Source organism: Peromyscus leucopus, chromosome 5 (genome assembly GCF_004664715.2).
Source record: "Peromyscus leucopus breed LL Stock chromosome 5, UCI_PerLeu_2.1, whole genome shotgun sequence".
Taxonomy (NCBI): Eukaryota; Metazoa; Chordata; class Mammalia; order Rodentia; family Cricetidae; genus Peromyscus; species Peromyscus leucopus.
This window is the reverse complement of record NC_051067.1, coordinates 82,211,547-82,230,322: the sequence shown is the minus strand read 5'-3', so window position 1 is coordinate 82,230,322 and position 18,776 is coordinate 82,211,547. Positions and strand designations below refer to the sequence as shown.

Here is an 18,776-nt window from a genome sequence, read left to right as displayed (position 1 = left end):
TTGAGAATCAACGAAACCAACTTCAGCAGGAACCTGGGAAACAGCCAAAGTTTTACAACTAAGAGAATGAAGAGAAAAGTAACAAAAAGCAAATCCCTATCATTAAAGAAATCTGTATTAAAATACTGGCAGGGCAGTGAGAATGTATCTAAGGTGAAGGAAGAAAGCCTGGACTCAGTTCCAGCACCAAAAGAGAAATAATGGAAAATGGAGTCTGAATGCAAGCAAAAGATGAGACTTCAATGACCACCTAGAAGAAAGAGAAAATTCTGGAGCAAAACTTAAAATAACCTTATTTACAGATTTGCAGTATCAAATGCTGAATATGTCTTTTTTCTGTTTTTTTCAGAGCTGAGGACCGAACCCAGGGCCTTGCACTTGTTAGGGAAGCACTCTACCACTGAGCTAAATCCCCAACCCGAATATGTCTGTTTTACACACACACACACACACACACACACACACACACACACATTTTTATATTAAAAATAAAAACAAATAGCAAAGGGGCATGAAGATCTTGTCCCTAAGAAAGTTACTGAATTTAGTAGACAAAGAATTTGATAAACTTTGCTAAATATGCTCAGAGAGCTAATGGAAGTCATGGCTCAAGGATGAAAGCAACTAGGAAAATAACATAAACCAAATAAAAATACTAATACTTAAGGAGAACTTACTAAAAAGACCAATCAGGAATTCTGGAACTGAAAAGAACAACAACAAATTTGGAATTCATGCAGGGAGGTTTAATCAAACAAAGAAAAACAGAGAACATGGCCACTGAAACCATCCAGTCTGGGAAAAAATACAAAGCAAAATGAATGAGGAAAAGTGGACAGACTGAGACTTGTGATGGCGACAAGCCACAGTGACAGATCCTGGAGCAGAGGGAAGGGGACAGTGGAGATAGCTGAAATCTCCCCAAATCAGAGGAAAGACATGAACTTTTTAAACTATTTTAAGTGTGTATGTATACATGTCTGTGCATCCATATGCACATTCGAGTGCACAAGGAGGCAGAACCAGACATTGGATCTCCTGAAGCAGTAGTAAACTGCATGATGTGAGTGCTGGGAACTGAACTTGGGTCCTCTGGAAGCACAATACATGGTCTTAACTCGAGTTCTGTTCCCAGCATCTGCACGGTGGTTCACAACCATCTATAACTCCAGTTCCAGGGGATCCAATGTCCTATGCATACATGTATATGCAGGCAAAAAATGTCCCCTACATTAAAATTAAAGGAAAGAGAAAGATGGAATCATGAATTTAGCTCCATGATAAAGGACAAGTGTTAGGCCCTGGGTGAGATTTCTTTTCTCTTCAAAACATAATTCATAATGTTCTAGAACTACATAACTGCTCTATGTATCCTTGACATGTTGATGATAATCTCCACTAATTATAATTTCAAATCTTTAATTCAAACATAGTCCTAAAAGACGGCTCATCAAGAGATGCTCATCAAAGGGCACTTGCCACCAAGCCTGTAGACTGGAGTTCAATCCCAGATCCCACCTAACGGACGGGGAGAATAGACCTCTGAAAACTGTCCTCTGACCTCCTCACCAGTACAGTGTGGCACCAATGTAACCACACTCACACACACATATCATGAAAATATAAAATAAATAATAAAGTAAAAATAAAAAATAATAGCTGTTGTTAGTTGTTTTTGCTCTTTTGGGGGGCCTGTCACCCAGCTCCCAAATAAATCAAGCACAAAGGCTTATTATTACTTTTAAATGCCCAACCTTAGCTTGGTTTGTTTCTAGCTAGCTTTTCTTTAGATTATCCCATTTATCTTAATCTCTGGGCTTTTCTCTTTCTCTATTTCTGTATACCTTCCTTTACTATTACTCCATGGCTGACTGGGTGGCTGGGTGGCTAGGCCCTAGCATGCTCCTCTCCTTGTTCTCTTGCTCTTTCTTCTCCTCCTCCCAGATGTCTCCTTCTATTTATTCCCTCTGCCTGCCAGCCCCACCTATCCTTTCTCCTGCCTCACTATAGGCCGTTCAGCTCTTTATTAGACCATCAGGTGTTTTAGACAGGCACAGTAACACAGCTTCACAGAGTTAGACAAATACAACATAAACAAAAGTAACACATCTTAAAATAATATTCTATTACAAATACCAATAATAGCCGGGTGGTGGTGGCACACACCTTTAATCCCAGCACTCAGGAGGAAGAGCCAGGTGGATCTCTGTGAGTTCAAGGCCAGCCTGGTCTACAGAGCAAGATCTAGGACAGCCTCCAAAGCTACACAGAGAAACCCTGTCTTGAAAAAACAACAACAACAACAAAAAAAACAAAAACAAAACAACAACAACAAAAACAAACAGCAATAATAAATTAGTACTTGGGAGGGGAAGAGGGCAGCAAGTAGCCAGCCAGTCTGAGCTAACTAGTGAAAATGTCTCCAAAACCACATATAGCTAGCAAACAAACGAATGAATTAACGTCAAATTTAAGATTCACTCAGGGTCACAGTGATGGCTCAGTGGTTAAGAGTTCTTCCTACTTTTCCAGAGAACTCAAGTTTGGTTCTTAACACCGTGCCAGGGTGGCTCCAAATTCCTCCATGGAACCTGACACCCTCTTCTGGCCTTCTCAGGCACACATAAAAAGATACATACACATAAATTAAAAAGTAAAATAAAATCTCTTTATAAAAAAATTAGATTTGTGGGGCGGTGATGACACACACATTTAATCCCAGCACTCAGAAGGCAGAGGCAGGCAGATCTCTAAGTTCCAGGCCAGCCTGGTCTATATAGTGAGTTCCAGGATAGTCAGAGCTACATTGTGAGAGAGATCCTGTCTCAAAACAACAACATATTTCACTGAAAAATCAGAAAATATGTCTGGTAAATACAAGTCAGTCACTGCATAGTTAAAAGAGGGACAGCTTTAAATCCTTACTACCAAGCCCTGTATCTGCTGGTTCTTAAAATGTCTCAGTCTTTTTCTTCACTTCACCATCTAAGTCACAAGTGACAGAATTTAGAAAGAACACATGCAAAGTCCTAAAACACAGTAACTCAGTAATTATAGACTCTCATTGGCCTGTAGAACTAGATGCATAAATCAAAATTTTCTGGTGAGCTCCTGAAATAGTATCATGACTGCACTGTACTTATTGTCCAACTAATTTGTTTAAGTTATTCTTAGGTGTTTGGGTGTTCTGCTGGCATGTATGTCTGATCACCACTCACAGTCTGGTGTTTCAACTATCTTTGAGACTGATTTCAGGTACTACATTTTGCAAGGTTTTACACACACACACACACACACACACACACACACACACACACACACACAGTTGGCCGGGCGGTGGTGGTGGTGGTGGTGGTGGTGGTGGTGGTGGTGGTGGTGGTGCATGCCTTTAATCCCAGCACTTAGGAGGCAGAGCCAGGCAGATCTCTGTGAGTTTGAGGCCAGCCTGGTCTCCAAAGCGAGTTCCAGGAAAGGCGCAAAGCTACACAGAGAAACCCTGTCTCGAAAAAACAAAAAACAAAAAACAAACAAAAAAAAAAAAAACAGAGAGAGAGTTGTTATGCACTGACTTTATATATTCTGCATCTTACATAATGAATTGTCATTTTTGGTGTGCTAGTGTGTTTTCTCTACTAAACAGGATAAGCAGACCTTTTAATTCCCAATATCTACTATAAATAGTTGGCCTATAGTAAGTACATACTTTCAGAAATTCAATAATGCCAAAGCAGAAAACAAAATTTCTTTGTCGTTAGCAATTATTTCAAAAGCTGAGATGCAGTCAGGCGGAAGTAGCCCATGCCTTTAATCCCAGCACTCGGGAGGCAGAGGCAGGTGGATATCTGTGAGTTCGAGGCCAGCCTGCAAAGGTTACACAGAGAAACCCTGTCTCAAAAAAAAGCTGAGATGGAAAAGCATTTGTTTGAACAACACATCACTCTCCTGGCTTTATAGGGCCCCCACTGATATGTACATTTAAAAATTGTTACTGTGCACTACAAAACCAGCTGTGGTAATCCTAGCACTTGGGAAGTGGAGGGAGAAGGATCAAAAATTCAAGTGAGGCCACCTACAATTACATGAGATTCCCCCGTCTTTTTTTTTTTTTTTTTTTTTTGTTTTGTTTTTCGAGCCAGGGTTTTTGTGTAGTTTTGGTGCCTGTCCTAGATCTCTGTCTGTAGACCAGGCTGGCCTCAAACTCACAGAGAACCGCCTGGCTCTGCCTCCCAAGTGCTGGGATTAAAGGTGTGCGCCACCACCGCCCAGCTTTTTTTTTTTAATTTATAGGCTGCAGAAATGACTCAGTGGTTAGAGCACTGGTTGCTCTTACAAAGGACCCAGGTTCAGTTCCCAGCACCCATGTGATAGCTCATAACTGTTGTTAATCCCAAAGATGGGAGAAGAGAGACCACTGACCCAGATCATCATGGCGAAGTTAAGCAATTCATTCATTCATTCATTCATTCATTCATTCATTCATTCATTTATTTTGGCTTCTCGAGACAGGGTTTCTCTAAAATCCAAAAATGGAGGTCATAACTGTGAGGGAATTTTGCTTAATTTGAAGTAGGTAGATCCATTTCTAATCCAGATCCTGAAGCAGGAAGATACACTTTAATCTGGGCTACACATTCTGATAGCAGCCTAATAAAAGGACATGGAAGAAGGAAGCTTTTGCTCTTTGCCTACTTGCCCTCACCTTAGAGCCTACTTCTTCAGGATTCCAGCATATACAGAAATTTAGCTGAAACATCCAGCCCCATGGACTGAGCAACTATTGGATTTTTGGACTTTCTGTTCATAGCCAGGCACTGTTGGATTAGCTGGACCTCAGCCTGTAAGTCATTCTAATAAATCCCCTTTATATATATGGTCATTCTTTAAATGCTGTTACTCTAGAAAAACCTAATACAGATGGCAAACACAATTAAGGATATTTTACCACATTTGATAGAAATAGCCCAGCGATCCTATTTAAATTCACAAACATCCCTTATTGAAAGAACACTTTCAACTGACAGTTCTACACAAGACCCTGTGCCGCAGCAGTCTTTTCAGTTTTGTTTTGTTTTGGCTTTTTATGACAGAGTCTGTGTAGAAACTCACTATGCAGCCCAGGTTCCAACTAGGGACAATCATCCTGCCTTCATCTCCCAGGTGCTGGGATTACAGACATATGCCACTTTGCTGTTGCATACTAACTGTATGTGTTCTGAGAACTGGCTAGCATGGTTAGAATCTTAGCTTCATCATTTATTAGCTATGTAATTCTAGGAAAATCATTGTGAAGCTGTTTCTTATCTGTAAAATGGGGAAGGACTTCATAGAAAAGACTGTAAAATAATCCCAGTAAGGCATTATGTAAACTCCTGATGTTTTCCAAGGAAGCCGGCAATCTGTAGCCACTGAAAGGAGGAAACAGCATTAGGCTTCCCCTTCTTCCTCCCTTTATCCCTACCTGAGTTCACCTTCCATATGTTTTTATTTTACAGATTTTGCTCAAGTAAAATTTTGGACACACACCTTTAATCCAAGCACTCAGGAAGCAGAAGCAGGTGGATCTCTTGAGTTCCAGGACAGCCTGGTCTACTACAGAGAAAGTTTCAGGACAGCCAGGGTTACACAGAGAAACCCTGTCACAAAAAAGGCAGAAAAAAAATAAAGTAAAGCTAGACATGGTGGCACATATCTTTAAAAGGAGAGACATGAGCTGGAACGATGGCTCAGTGGTTAAGAGCACCAACTGCTCTTCCAGAGGACTTGGGTTCAATTCCGAGCACCCACATGGCAGTTCACACCTGTCTGTAACTCCCGTGCCAGGGAATCAGACACCTTGACACCAATGCACATACATATATACATACATACATAAATAGTTAAAAAGAAAAGAAAAGAGAGAAAGAGAGAGAGAGAGAGAGAGAGAGAGAGAGAGAGAGAGAGAGAGAGAGAGAGAGATGGTCTATGTGGTTCTGGTTGGTTTGAAACTCACTAAGGAGATCAAGTTAGCCTCCAGCTCACTGAGATCTGCCTTTCTCCACCTCCCACATACTGGGACTAAAGATATACACCACCAAGTCTGGACAATATTATCTTTTTAATATATTTTATCATCCTATCCTAGATTCTCTCCTTTTCTCCCTTTCCTCTTCCCATTATTTTTCTTTTCCTTTGTTTTGGGATTGGAGAGCAGAAATAGCTATTCTGAGCTATTGCTTACTTAACAGTTTTTCAAGGTTTTTTTGAGACAAACTCTCCCATAGCCCAGGCTAACATCTACCTTGCCTCATTTTTAAACTAAAATAATCTTTATGTTTGTTAGTTTATATTTCCTTTCACTTAGGTAAAAATAGCTATTTATCATCAATATTTATCTCTGAAGATAATGAAGACTTACCAAATACATTAGTAGGTTAATAAAACCACATAACTGAGTTAATAACTAGTATTTTATGCATTCTTAAAATATGTGTGAATTGGAACAAATTTACAAAACAAGAAAGCATTACTGACAGTTGAACATGCACATATCTATAACCAAATTTTCTACTCCTAGAAAATGCATCCATAGCCGGGCAGTGGTGGTGGTGCACGCCTATAATCCCAGCACTCGGGAGGCAGAGGCAGGCGGATCTTTGTGAGTTCAAGGCCAGCCTGGTCTACAGAGCTAGTCCAGGACAGGCTCCAAAGCTACAGAGAAACCCTGTCTCAAAAAACAAAAAAAAAGAAAAAAGAAAAAGAAAGAAAAACATACATCCATTTGTGTACACTGATCAAGACATCATGAATGCTCATATCTGTATTACAAATTATAGTCAAAAACTAAAACTGTGTCTATCAGAATAAACACAATGAGAATAATAGAGTACTGTTCCTTAAATGGACATACTTGACTCACAGAAATACTAAGCAAAGAATATATAGTCTCATTCCACTTAATAAAGTTCAAAACCTGGCAAAACTATAGTTACAGAAGTCGGGATAATGGGCCCCTCTGGAAAGACAGAAAGGGAGTGGTAATTAGAAAGGCCTATGAGGGGAGTTTCCGGACTGCTAATGATAATGTTCTATTTTTTTTTTTAACCTGGGTGGTAGTTTCAGAGATGTGTTTACTTTGTAATAAATCACAGACTTGTATACATGTGATTTATATGCTTTTCTGCACATGTCATAATTTAACAAAAATAGTTTTTAAAACCTAACTAAGCTAGGCAGAGTGTCTCATGCCTGTAATTGTAGCACGTGGGTAACTGAGATAGGAAGAAGGCCATGAGTTTGAGGTCAAGTTAGTTTACAAAGTGAGTTCTAGGTCAATCTGGGATAGGGAGGGAAACCCAGTCTCAAAAAGCAAAACAACAACAACAAATTACTACAGTCAAGTATAAGGGAATATTTATAAATAACAGAATTAGATGTCACTCAACAAAAAAGAGCAAATGCTTGGTCTACAAAAGGCCTTCCTAATGTCTGTATACTAAGGATTTAAAGATACTTTCACCAAAGTAAAATCAGTTAGTATATTGTTACATACTTAGATAAGTAGTGAATTCATTAAATTGTGGAATCTCTCAAAGTCTTCCCTAATATCTGGACCTCAAGAGATTTAATATTTCTGTACCTTAATTGGTATAATCCTGTAAAAATAAACAGGAATGTCAAATCTAGTCTTAAGTCCCTTTGGGTTGGCAAGAATGCATGTAAAGGTGTAAAAAGGGCATTAACTCCACAAAGTTGTGCTCTGATCTCCAAATGCACACCATGGCACACACACACATACAAATAACAAATTTTTAAGGACTATTTTAAACATTCCTATATTAGCTTTATTTATCATTTATGTATGTGTGTGTATGTTCGTATGTGTGTATGGAGGCTAGAGGTCCAAGTCAGAATATCCCTCTATTGCTCACCACTTTACGTTTTAACTGTATTTATTTATGTTGGAGGGTACATATGGAGAGGAGAAGACAACTTGCAAATGGCTCTCTCTTTCACCATATGTATCCTGGGGACTGAACTTAAGCAGTCAGGTTGGTGGTGAGTGCCTTTACCCACTATGTCCTCAAAACTTCATATCCAGTATAATCTTTTCTATTTTTATTTTTTAATTTTATGTGTTTGACCTATATGTATGTCTGTGTGAGGGTGTGGGATCCCCTGAAACTGGAGTTACACAGTTGTGAGCTGCAATGTGGAGGCTGAGAATTGAACCTGGGTCCTCTAGAAGAGCAGTCAGTGCTACTAACCACTCAGCCATCTCTCCAGCCATCAGTATAATTACATAATTTGAAATTTATAAGAATTTTCAGCTAGGTGGTGGTAGCACACACCTTTAATCCCAGCATTTGAGAGGCAAAAGCAGGTGGATCTCTGAATTCTAAGACAGCCTGGTCTTCAGAGTGAGTTCCAGGACAGTCAGGGCTACACAGAGAAACCCTGTCTCAGAAAACCAAAAGAGGGCTAGAAAGATGGTCCAGCGGTTAAGAACACTAACTAGCCGGGCAGTGGTGGTGCACGCCTTTAATCCCAGCACTTGGGAGGCAGAGGCAGGTAGATCTTTGTGAGTTCGAGGCCAGCCTGGTCTACAGCTCAAGATCCAGGAAAGGCGCAAAGCTACACAGAGAAAACCTGTCTCCGGGAAAAAAATTGTTTTATGGTTGGGGATTTAGCTCAGTGGTGGAGTGCTTGCCTAGCAAGTGCAATACCCTGGGTTCGGTCCTCAGCTCTGCAAAAAATAAAAAAAATAAAAAGGGCACTAACTACTCTTCCACAGGACTCGGGTTCAATTCCCAGCACCCACATGGCAGCTCACAACTGTCTGTAACTCCAGTTCCAGGGGACCTGACACCCTCACACAGACATACACACAAGCAAAACACCCATATACATAAAATAAAAAATTTTTAAAAAGAAAAGAAAAACCAAAAGAAAAAGAATTTTCAAAAATTAAAGTATATTACTATTAAGAAATCCCCTTTGTTATGATTTTTTAAAAAGCTTTTAAGTTTTATTTAACTTTGTGTGTATGTGTCTGCATATGTGTATAGACAGGTGCCCATGGAGCTCAGAAGTGGGCATAGGTTCCTTTGGCACTGGAGCTGCAGGCATCTGTGAGCTGCCTGATATAAGTTCTGGGATCCAAACTCTGATAGAGTACTAAGTGCTCTCAACTGCTAAGCCATGTCCCCAGCCCCTAGTTATCAGTTCTAAATATAAATATGAAACTTGCTGCTTCTTTTTATGAACATATACTCTCTGAAAAAGCCAGGTGCGGTGGGGCAAGCCTGTAGCTTCCACATTCAAGAATCTAAAACAGCAAGACTGCAATGAGGTCAAGGTGAGTCTGGGCAGTCGGTCGGTCTACACCAGGAGTTTCAGACCAGTCAGGTAAGACTCTTCAAACAAACAAAACAAAATTTAAAAACAAGCAACAGAGAAAAATACATTATGAATATATCTTACTACAGTCTCACATACATTAAACCTGTCCCGAGGCACCTACCATCCACATAAAGGCAGACTCAACCTTCTGAAGCACTGGTCTGGGGATGATGTTCAAAACTTGATTTCTGGCCAGACCCTTTCTTCCACTCATCATCTTCATTTCAGCAAATCACACACCATCCATCTTGTTCCTTAAGCCAGAAATCATCAATGAAAGAATTGTTGACACCTTTCCTAACATTCAATCCATCAAGAAGCTGTCAACTGCTTCCACCCCATTCTATCTCCAAGTACATCAGCTGTTCAGGTTCTCTCAAATGTATATATCAGTAAAGGATATCTATAAAACATTCAGAAGGTGTGGAACATATAATCTTTTACTTTCCTTTACAGTTTTATCTTTACAGCTGCTACCCTAGTACCAGCTCCCTAGACAACTACAGTATCCTTACCTAGACAACTTTAGTTGCTCTACCTAGACAACTACCATAGCCCTACCTAGACAACTACAGTCGTCTTACCTAGACAGTTACAGTCGCCTTACCTAGACAGTTACAGTCGCCTAACCTAAACAACTGGAGTTCTATAGTGTCACTGCTGTCACTCTTAACGAAGCTCCAATCCATCTTCACAGCTTTCTGAGACAAGGTCTCATGTATGTATCCCAGGCTGGTCTCAAACTTACTATGGAGTCAAGACTGGCCTTGAATTCTTCATCTTCCTGCCCCCACCTCTGAGGTTCTGGGACTACAGGGATATGCTACCACACCTGGCTCCAAAACACTATTTTCTTTTTTTTTTTTTTTTTTTTGCTTTTTTCGACACAGGGTTTCTCTATGTAATTTTGCGCCTTTCCTGGAACTCGCTTTGTAGACCAGGCTGGCCTTGAACTCACAAAGATCCACCTGCCTCTGCCTCCCGAGTGCTGGGATTAAAGGCGTGCGCCACCACCGCCCGGCTCCAAAACACTATTTTCTTTTAAAAAATAAATGTTCTTTCCTCATAGTCTTCAAATAATATATTTTTCTTTCTCACAGAGAATTCCCTTCTTTTATCCATCTGATTTTTTTTGTGTGTCGGGGAGGGTGTTTTTTTTCAAGAGAGGGTTTCTCTGTGTAGCCTTGGCTGTCCTGGAACCTGTTCTATAGACCAGGCTGCAACTGCCTGGTAACTCCTTATTCTTTAATGTCTTAACTTAAATGCCAGACTTAAACACAGACTCTAAAATCCCTTACAGCTGTGTCTCACAACAATGTACTTTTTCTTCATTGGATTCATCAAAAATTGTCATTTTAAAATTATTACTTGTTCTGTGTTCACAATTGGACTGTAAATTTCATGAAGGCAAGAATCATTTTGCATATTATCACTTAATGTGCTATATGTAATAAAGTAAATTAAGGGAGTACAATAAATCTACTTAGGTTGGGTGGTGGTGGCACAAGCCGTTAATCCCAGCACTCGGGAGGCAGAGGCAGGCGGATCTCTGTGAGTTCAAGGCCAGCCTGGGCTACCAAGTGAGTTCCAGGAAAGGCGCAAAGCTACACAGAGAAACTTTGCCACAAAAAACAAAAAAATCAAAACAACAACACCAACAAATCTACTTAGAGTAAATGGACACAGATCCACTGGCATCTAAAGAATGAATTACAGCTAAAAGTGACTGCTTCCCCCTTTCTCCCAGTGCCATTTGGTCCGCTTTCCACTTGTTTCTAAAAGGGAGGAACAGAAATGTTCCTGAAAACTCAAAGGTAATGCAAAGTCAAGAGGTCATGGGCAGTATGTCAAATGAGTGAGACAAATGTGAAATGGGAAGGAGAAATCTCGATGGTCACAATAACAAGAAATGATTTCACATATAGATCCAAACCTGAGGACTCAAGAGCGGTAAAGTTCCAAGAGGTGGAAAGCTATAGCACAAACCCTCAAAACAGAAGTAAACAGAGGTATCAAGTTCTCAAAAACATTTATAAGGCTGGTTAATGGGCAACTCTCAATGGCAAAGTAAATGTAAAAATGCTACTCATATAAGAAATCTATGTCCCATGTCGAGACTACAATTACAAAGCTTTAAAAGGTTAAAAGTAAAATCTTTCTGTGAAATGTTCATAAATTCCTTCTCCAATTTTTGGCTTTTAAACCTTTTCAAACACTTATCAACATACTTTTCACTCTGAGCGACTGCATCAGTCGTCTATACCTATACCCTTTACTTACTACACCATTATCTGATAAAATCCCCCACTAGATCAGTTACTTCATCCACTTGTTTTTCATTTTTAAAAAATGTCTTCGGACTGGGGAGATGGCTCAGCAGTTAACAGCACTTGCTGCTCTTCCAGAGGACCTGAATTCAGTTCCCAGCACCCACAGGGCAGCTCATAGTCCCAGGGGATATAACTCCCTCTCCTGGCCTCCTATGGTACCATGTCCATACAGTGCACCAACATACATACATGCAGGCAAAATCCTCATATACAAAAATTTTTTAAAAAATCTTCTAAAAGGGCTGGAGAAATGTCTCTGCAGTTAGATCACTTGCTTCCCCTACAGAGAAGCTGGATTCAGTTCCCAGACCCACATAGTGGTTCAGAATAATCCATAACCCCAGTTCTAAGGGAGCCAATGCTTTCTGACCTCCACAGGCACCAACCAGGCCTATGGTACACATCTATACATGTAGGCAAAACACTTGTACACATAAAACAAAACTTATAAATTAAACATACACACAATGGGCATGATTTCACATGCCTTTAATCCCAGCACTTGGGAGGCAGAGGGAGGAGCTCTTAACATAAAATGAGTGAGTGAGTGTGTGTGTGTGTGTGTGTGTGTGTGTGTGTGTGTGTTTCAGATGATGGATCTCATGAGATACTTATAATCCTAAAAATATAAAGCTGGAGAAAATGGCTTTTTCTTTGCTTTTGATACAGGGTTTCATCATGCAGTCCTCACTGACCTGGAACTCCTATGTAGACCAAGCTCGCCTCAACTCAGATCCACCTGCCTCTGCTTCCCAAGTGCTGGGATTAAAGGTGTGCACCACCACTTATGGCATCCAAGAAACTAGATCAAACAGAAATATAAGGCTGGGGCTGGAGATATGGCTCAGTGGTTAAGAACACTGGCTGTTCTTTGAGGTCCTGAGTTCAATTCTCAGCACCCACAGGGCAGCTTACAACTGTAGTTTCATGAATTCCAATGATCCCTTCTGGTGTGCAGATGTACACACAGACCAAAGTACCTATATACAAAAATAAATCTTTGTCATTAAGACCCAGTCTTGACTCATTCTCTCTACCAAGTACTCCAAGAAGGGGGTTTTAATGTTACACCAGCACCCTGTTATTTTCTAATGGTATTTCTGTACCATTAAAACATCATCGGAAGCCGGGCGGTGGTGGCGCACGACTTTAATCCCAGCACCCAGGAGGCAGAGGCAGGTGGATCTCTGTGAGTTTGAAGCCAGCCTGGTCTACAAAGCGAGTTCCAGGAAAGGCGCAAAGCTACACAGAGAAACCCTGTCTCGGGGAAAAAAAAAAAAAAAAAAAAAAACATCATCGGGGCTGGAGAGATGGCACAGAGGGACTAGAGAGATGGCACAGTGGGTAAGAGCACTGGCTGCTATTCCAGAGGACCCAGGTTCAATTCCCAGCATCCACATGGCAGCTTACAGCTGTCTGCAACTCCAGTTCCAGGAGATCTGACACCCTCACACCAATGCACATAAAATAAAGTTAAATAAATTATTTTTTAAAAAAAAATCATCAATCAATCACAAGCTAGTATGTGTAAGTGGGGTTTGTTTTTGTCTTTTTACTACAATATCCATTTCCCTGGATATTTATGAGTCAAGGATGATAAAGTTACTCTATCCAACTTTGAATGACTAGTTTGTTCCCCAGTGCATTTCATGTCCCTATTATGTAGTCTGTAGTTCAGAAACTGTAAGGACTGACACATGCCAGTTGTACTTAATATGAATACTTTGTTGTATTTAATGTGACTTTTTGTCTTGTTTGTTTTCATTTTTTTTGGAGACAAGGTTTCTCTGTACAACCCTGGCAGTCCTGGAATTCACTCTGTAGACCAGACTAGCCTTGAACTCAAGAGATCTGCCTGCCTCTGCCTCCCAAGTACTGGGATTAAAGGCATGTGCCACCAAGTTTGTTCTTGAGACAGGATCTTACTATGTAGCCCTAGTTAGGTTGGAACCTACTTCATTTGCAGGGATCCTCCTGCCTCTGCTTTCCAGTACTAGGATTACAGTCCTATGCCACCACTCTCAAACCAGTGAATTATTAAAGCCAGGGAGAAAAAGAAAAGTGTGAATTGTGAAAGGCACATTAGACAGAAGTCTTCCTGAACATATAACACAGGTTAACTTGCTCAGAGCAACAGATAAATTTCATGTAACATTTATCCAACATCCAGCATAAGGCTCTGTGGTGCCTGCTGTTAGCAAAAAGGGTCATCTGAATTCAAGTTTTGTAAATTCAAGAGAAACTCTATGATCATTCTTTATGCTGAAAACATCTTCCCCACCCCCAAAATGTGAAATCCTAAGTTTGTATTCTGTGTATGCATTGCATGTGTTTGTAGACCTAGTGGTTTTTTCAAAATGACTGTATAATTATACAGTTTAGGTAGAGTAACATTACATAAAATAAGCCCTATTTTCTGTTCAAATCTTAAATCGAAGAACTAGAGAACTGAAAGTCAGAAAAAGCCGCAACAAAACTGGGAAAATAAATTTCGATAGTAATTCTTAAGATTTTAAAATTTTTATTTATGTGTGTGTGTGCATGAACGTGCGTGCGCAGGTGCCCACAAAAGTCAGCTTGGGGCTTGAGTTACATATGTCTGTGAGCTGCTTGATGTAGGTGCTGGGATCTGAACTCTGGTACTGACAGAACAGTACACACTCTTAACTACTGAGCCCTCTCTCCAACCTTGTGTGGTGGTGGTTTTCATTAATAAACTTTATTGCATAGGGCAAGTTCAAGAAAATGGATAAAAGTCACAGTGTCAGGACCAAGCTCCCAGGAATGGCAGTACAGCACTGCTAATACCTCGACTGTGTCACAACTTTAATTCGTGGCTACTTTGTCCTGAAAAGTTTTCGCTTTCCCCTTTTAACAGGCAAAACAAAACCAAAAAAGGAACAAGCAAATCACTCTGTGAGCTGGCAGCTGTGACAGGCCAGGAAGGCACACACGCTTTCCGGGTCTGTGCTTGGCTTGGGGATGGATGTCCGTGAGGAGAGCCTTGGAACCACCCAACACGTCCCACACCCTGACAGACACCAAGAAAGCAGCAGCACCGGCTGCCTGGCGGGGACCCACTGCAGCCGCCCAGAGGCCCTAGATGTGGCCCCTGGGCGTGGGGAAGGCGGTGTCGGGAACCCAGAGGCACAGCTTGGGGGAGTGCAGGGGGCCACGCCGTGCTCCGGGGCACCCCACTGTTCGCGCGCGGAGCCCTGTCACGAGTCACTGAGGCGAGACAGCCAGTGGGGGGGGGGGGGGGGGGAAACCCGGCTGCGGGACGAGGGAAGCCCGAGCCTAGGCGGGGACCGGTCCCGGGGAAGGCCATGAGCAGCGCCCGCCCAGCGCCCGGCCCAACCGGGGTTCACCTCCGGCCCACGCAACAGGCGCGGCGCCGGGTCCCGACCCCGGGTCCCCGATCAGGGGCGAGGGCAGCGCCGCAGCCATGACAGGCGGGCGGGCCCCGGTGCGCCCCGCCGCACGTGCGGGCAGCGCCCCCTCCCCGGCGCCCAGCCCCGGGCCGGCCGCCCCTCAGCGTGGGAAGCCCGGGCTCCAGGCGGGAGGGCGGCGGGCGCACGTACTCACCGCCGCAGCTAAGGCTCCCCGCCGCCCCCCGCCTCGCCCCGCTAGACTGACACCCGCGCGGCCAGCCGGGCGGGGGGCGGCCTCCGGCGACCACCGGGGTAACAGACCCTCCCCCGCCAGTCTCCACCAGTTGAGCGGTGTTCCCTGTCCCGGGGCGCCCCGGGTGTCCTCCCCACGCCGGAGGCGGAGGGCGGCAGCGGCGAGCGGCGGCACTTACCGGCTGCGCGGCCAGGCCCCCCTGTCAGCGCCCGGCCGGGAGCGAAGGAGGGAGGCGAGCAGGGGCGCCGCCCCCCCCCGCCCCCCCGCGCGCCACGCACCCGCCTGATTGGCCCGGTTCACTCCCCTAGCGCGACCCCACCAGCCCCTGCGAGCGGCACTCCCGCAGCAACCGGCGTCTCATTTGCATATCTGTGCCCGCGCCGCTGATTGGCCCGGGCGCGCAGGGGCGGCCGTGACCGGCGCAGCTCGGGTCGTCGCTCGGGCCAGCTAGGGCGACCCAGAAGGGAGGGATACCCACGCAGCTCCGCTCCGCTCCCCTCCGCCTGGCCCGACCCCGGACTAAGGGCGGCGGGAGGCGGGGTAGCTGCTCGGCTCCAGGGCGGCCCCCGCGCGGTTCCTCCACGCCGCCCCGGGCGGCCTCGGGGCGGGGAAGGGCTGTGGCCGGGCGCCCTCTGGCCGGAGCGTGGGGCAGTGCAGAGCCGGCTCTCCCCCGCCGCCACGTCAGGCCCCGCCACGTCAGGCCCCGCGGGCACGCCCCGGCTGCCGGCGGCCCGCGGGGTCGGCGCCGAGGTCACTCACACCGGCTCGGGAAGCCCTTGTGAGCCGCGTGGGCTCCGACCCACCACGTCCTCGGTGCACGCCAAGCCCCCTTCCCCCCCGGGACACGCGTGTGCTATAAAATCGGGAACCCTGTGAAGGCCGCCGCCACCGATGATGCAGCGGTGAAAGCCAGGTGTGGAGCACCTGCCGCGAAAAGGGCACCGGGACCGAGTCCCAATCCACGCGACAGCGTGCCTCCAGTGAGAGGGCTGCCCCGGGTTCAGGACTCACGTTGCAGAAAGGGGAAGGAAAACGAAAGAGGGGTTGCATCAATAAATGATAGGCGTGCCGCTCTGGTTGAGGAATTGAGCATGCACTTGAAAACCACTGTCTTCGGAAGGCGCTGGGACACAGGAGTTCCTTCTGTCACTAATTAACTGAGTGACCTACATTGTCTCAATATGTCTCAGGGCCTTGGTTTTCTCTTCTGTAAAACGAAGAGGCTAGACATGTCTTCTAAAAGCCCTCCAGCTCTAAAATTCTATCAGTCTCTACCTTCAGACCCAGAGCTGACCTTATAACCTAATTAATTTTTTTTCAGTCCATATTTAGGTTTAAGACAGATAAAATAACTGAATGTTTGGACTTTGGCAAACCTATCTGTTTGTTCAAAACTGCTTGCTGTTTTCAAATACAGTGTGGGTGGGACTTAACAGGCACCCAAAATCTCCTGAACGTGAGGCTCCACAGGAAACAGTGTTCCTGGTTTGTGCCTGGTTTGTGCTGCGGTATACATGATGAATTTTTTAATTAAAAATTTTTATACATTTATTTATGGGAGAGGGGGCATCTGATGGCCAGAGGACAACTTGGCAGGAGTCCGTGCTGTCCTTCCACCACGTGGATTCTGGTGGCCAAACTAGGGTCATCAGACTTGGCAGCAAGCACTCTTGCCAGCTGAGTCATCCCTGAAGCCAAGTTTTTAAGGGCTTTCCACATGCTAATCAGCACTCTACAGGGTGCTACATCTTCTGCCTAAGTCATCTCATTCTTTAGATGAGGGAATACTCAGGATTGCCGGAGTAGATCCTCCCCACTGAGATACTGACAGCTGGGAGGAAAAGGTGCCAGAAAGAAAGGTTACAATTTCAGCTGTGCTTCCCTTAAAGGATACTTTATAACAACAAGAGTCATACTGAAGGAAAATACCATGGGCAGTCAGACTCTCAGAACTTTGACCTCCCTACACTGCTTATTTGTACAGTGTTCTATTTTGCAAACATAATTTGAGTCGAATTTAAGGCCAGTACCATTTGTCTGGCATTGCAGAAATTATTCCATATAGATTTTGGAATACTTTAAAGAACTTTCCACCCCATCTCCGATGGAAAACTCATGGTCTCTTGAACACAGCTTTCTGGAAATTATGTATAGTGATTACACAGCATCAACAATTATCAACATTGCTTTACTCCATTACAATCTGTGAGTGCCCTCAAATATGTGTAGAATTTATCCCTATAATAAAAGCCTCCACAATACTGTTTATTTTAACCTATTTTTTATGTCTCGATCACTGCTAATTTATCAATGCTTTAACCAAATAACTTACTTCTTTTTTAATTTATTTTTTTTAACTTTTTTGGCGTTTTTATAACACTCAAAATTAAAGTTCAAATTATAAAAATTTTCAAAATTCATTACACATATTTATTGTATGAGTGCATGGGCTTGCCACAGCATGTGTGTAGCAAAACAGGACAGTTCAAGGGAGTCAGTTCTCTCCTACCATATGGGTTCTGGGGATCAAAATCATCCAATTGGACTTTCAAGATATTGTGTTTACCTAACTGAATCATCTTGCTGGCCCTAAACTATCAAGATTTCAGGAATTTGTTTATTTGGGGTATGGCTCATCTTCCCCACAACGTTTCCAATGTATTCTCACGATGCTAATTTTGGCTATACAGTTACTGGTTTTCACTGTGTTGCTGTTGTTGTGTTTTGTTGAGACAGGGTTTTACTATGTAGCCTAGGCTAGCCTCGAATGTGTGGTCTTCCCCATCTTTATCTCCCAATTGCTGAGATCACAAGTGAGGCCATCTATCTATTAAATCCTAGTGGTACTCTCAGTGATATTTCTTGATACATGGATTCCCAAAAAGTTATAGCAGAGGATGATTCTGAAGCAACGTGGTCCATGTTAACACTCTGTAATTGAAATCAGCAAGGAGCCATATCATGAACAGCATCAAAGCCTAGTAACACTACCGGCTGGTGGTGGTAGCCCAGGCCTTTAATCCCAGCACTCGGGAGGCAGAAGCAGGTGGATCTCTATGAGTTTGAGGCCAGCCTGGTCAACAGAGAGAGTTCCAGGACAGCAAGGGCTACACAGAGAAATCCTGTCTCAGAAAAACAAACAAAGAAAAAAACAAACCTACTAACAGTAGCTGACTGTTCTTATCAGGTCATGGGATGTCCAAAGCCAAGTGGTGGCCACAATGGACCTGGGCAGGGACCCCTTCCCACACCAATGAAAAAAACAGATCCATTCCTACACAGTGTATCTCGAAGCAAGGCCACAATGATCCAGATCACCAGAAAGCCGTCGGAGTGACACAGCTACTTCCCCTCCCTGAATGAAGCATCCGACAGTAGATGACAATTACTGAAATGTAGCCATACGCAGGCACTGTGCTGTTGATAGTTGTTATTTCATTCTAC

The 18,776-nt window shown here is 43.6% G+C and overlaps 1 protein-coding gene across 11 annotated transcripts in view; it reads right to left on the bottom strand.

The window, feature by feature from the left end:
* Positions 1 to 18,776, bottom strand: part of Chd9 (chromodomain helicase DNA binding protein 9) — a 229,473-nt gene that overhangs the window by 139,332 nt on the left and 71,365 nt on the right. For 5 of the 11 annotated variants that reach the window (XM_037206078.1, XM_037206080.1, XM_028871528.2 and 2 more), the window contains one exon: positions 9,500 to 9,632. The exons of 3 other annotated variants lie outside the window; for them this stretch is intronic. The gene's annotated coding sequence lies outside the window, so the exon portion shown is untranslated. Of the gene's footprint in view, positions 1 to 9,499; positions 10,229 to 15,510; positions 15,590 to 18,776 lie in introns of those variants that run through there. 3 more of the 11 variants (XM_028871522.2, XM_028871525.2, XM_028871521.2) reach the window with 3 other exon arrangements.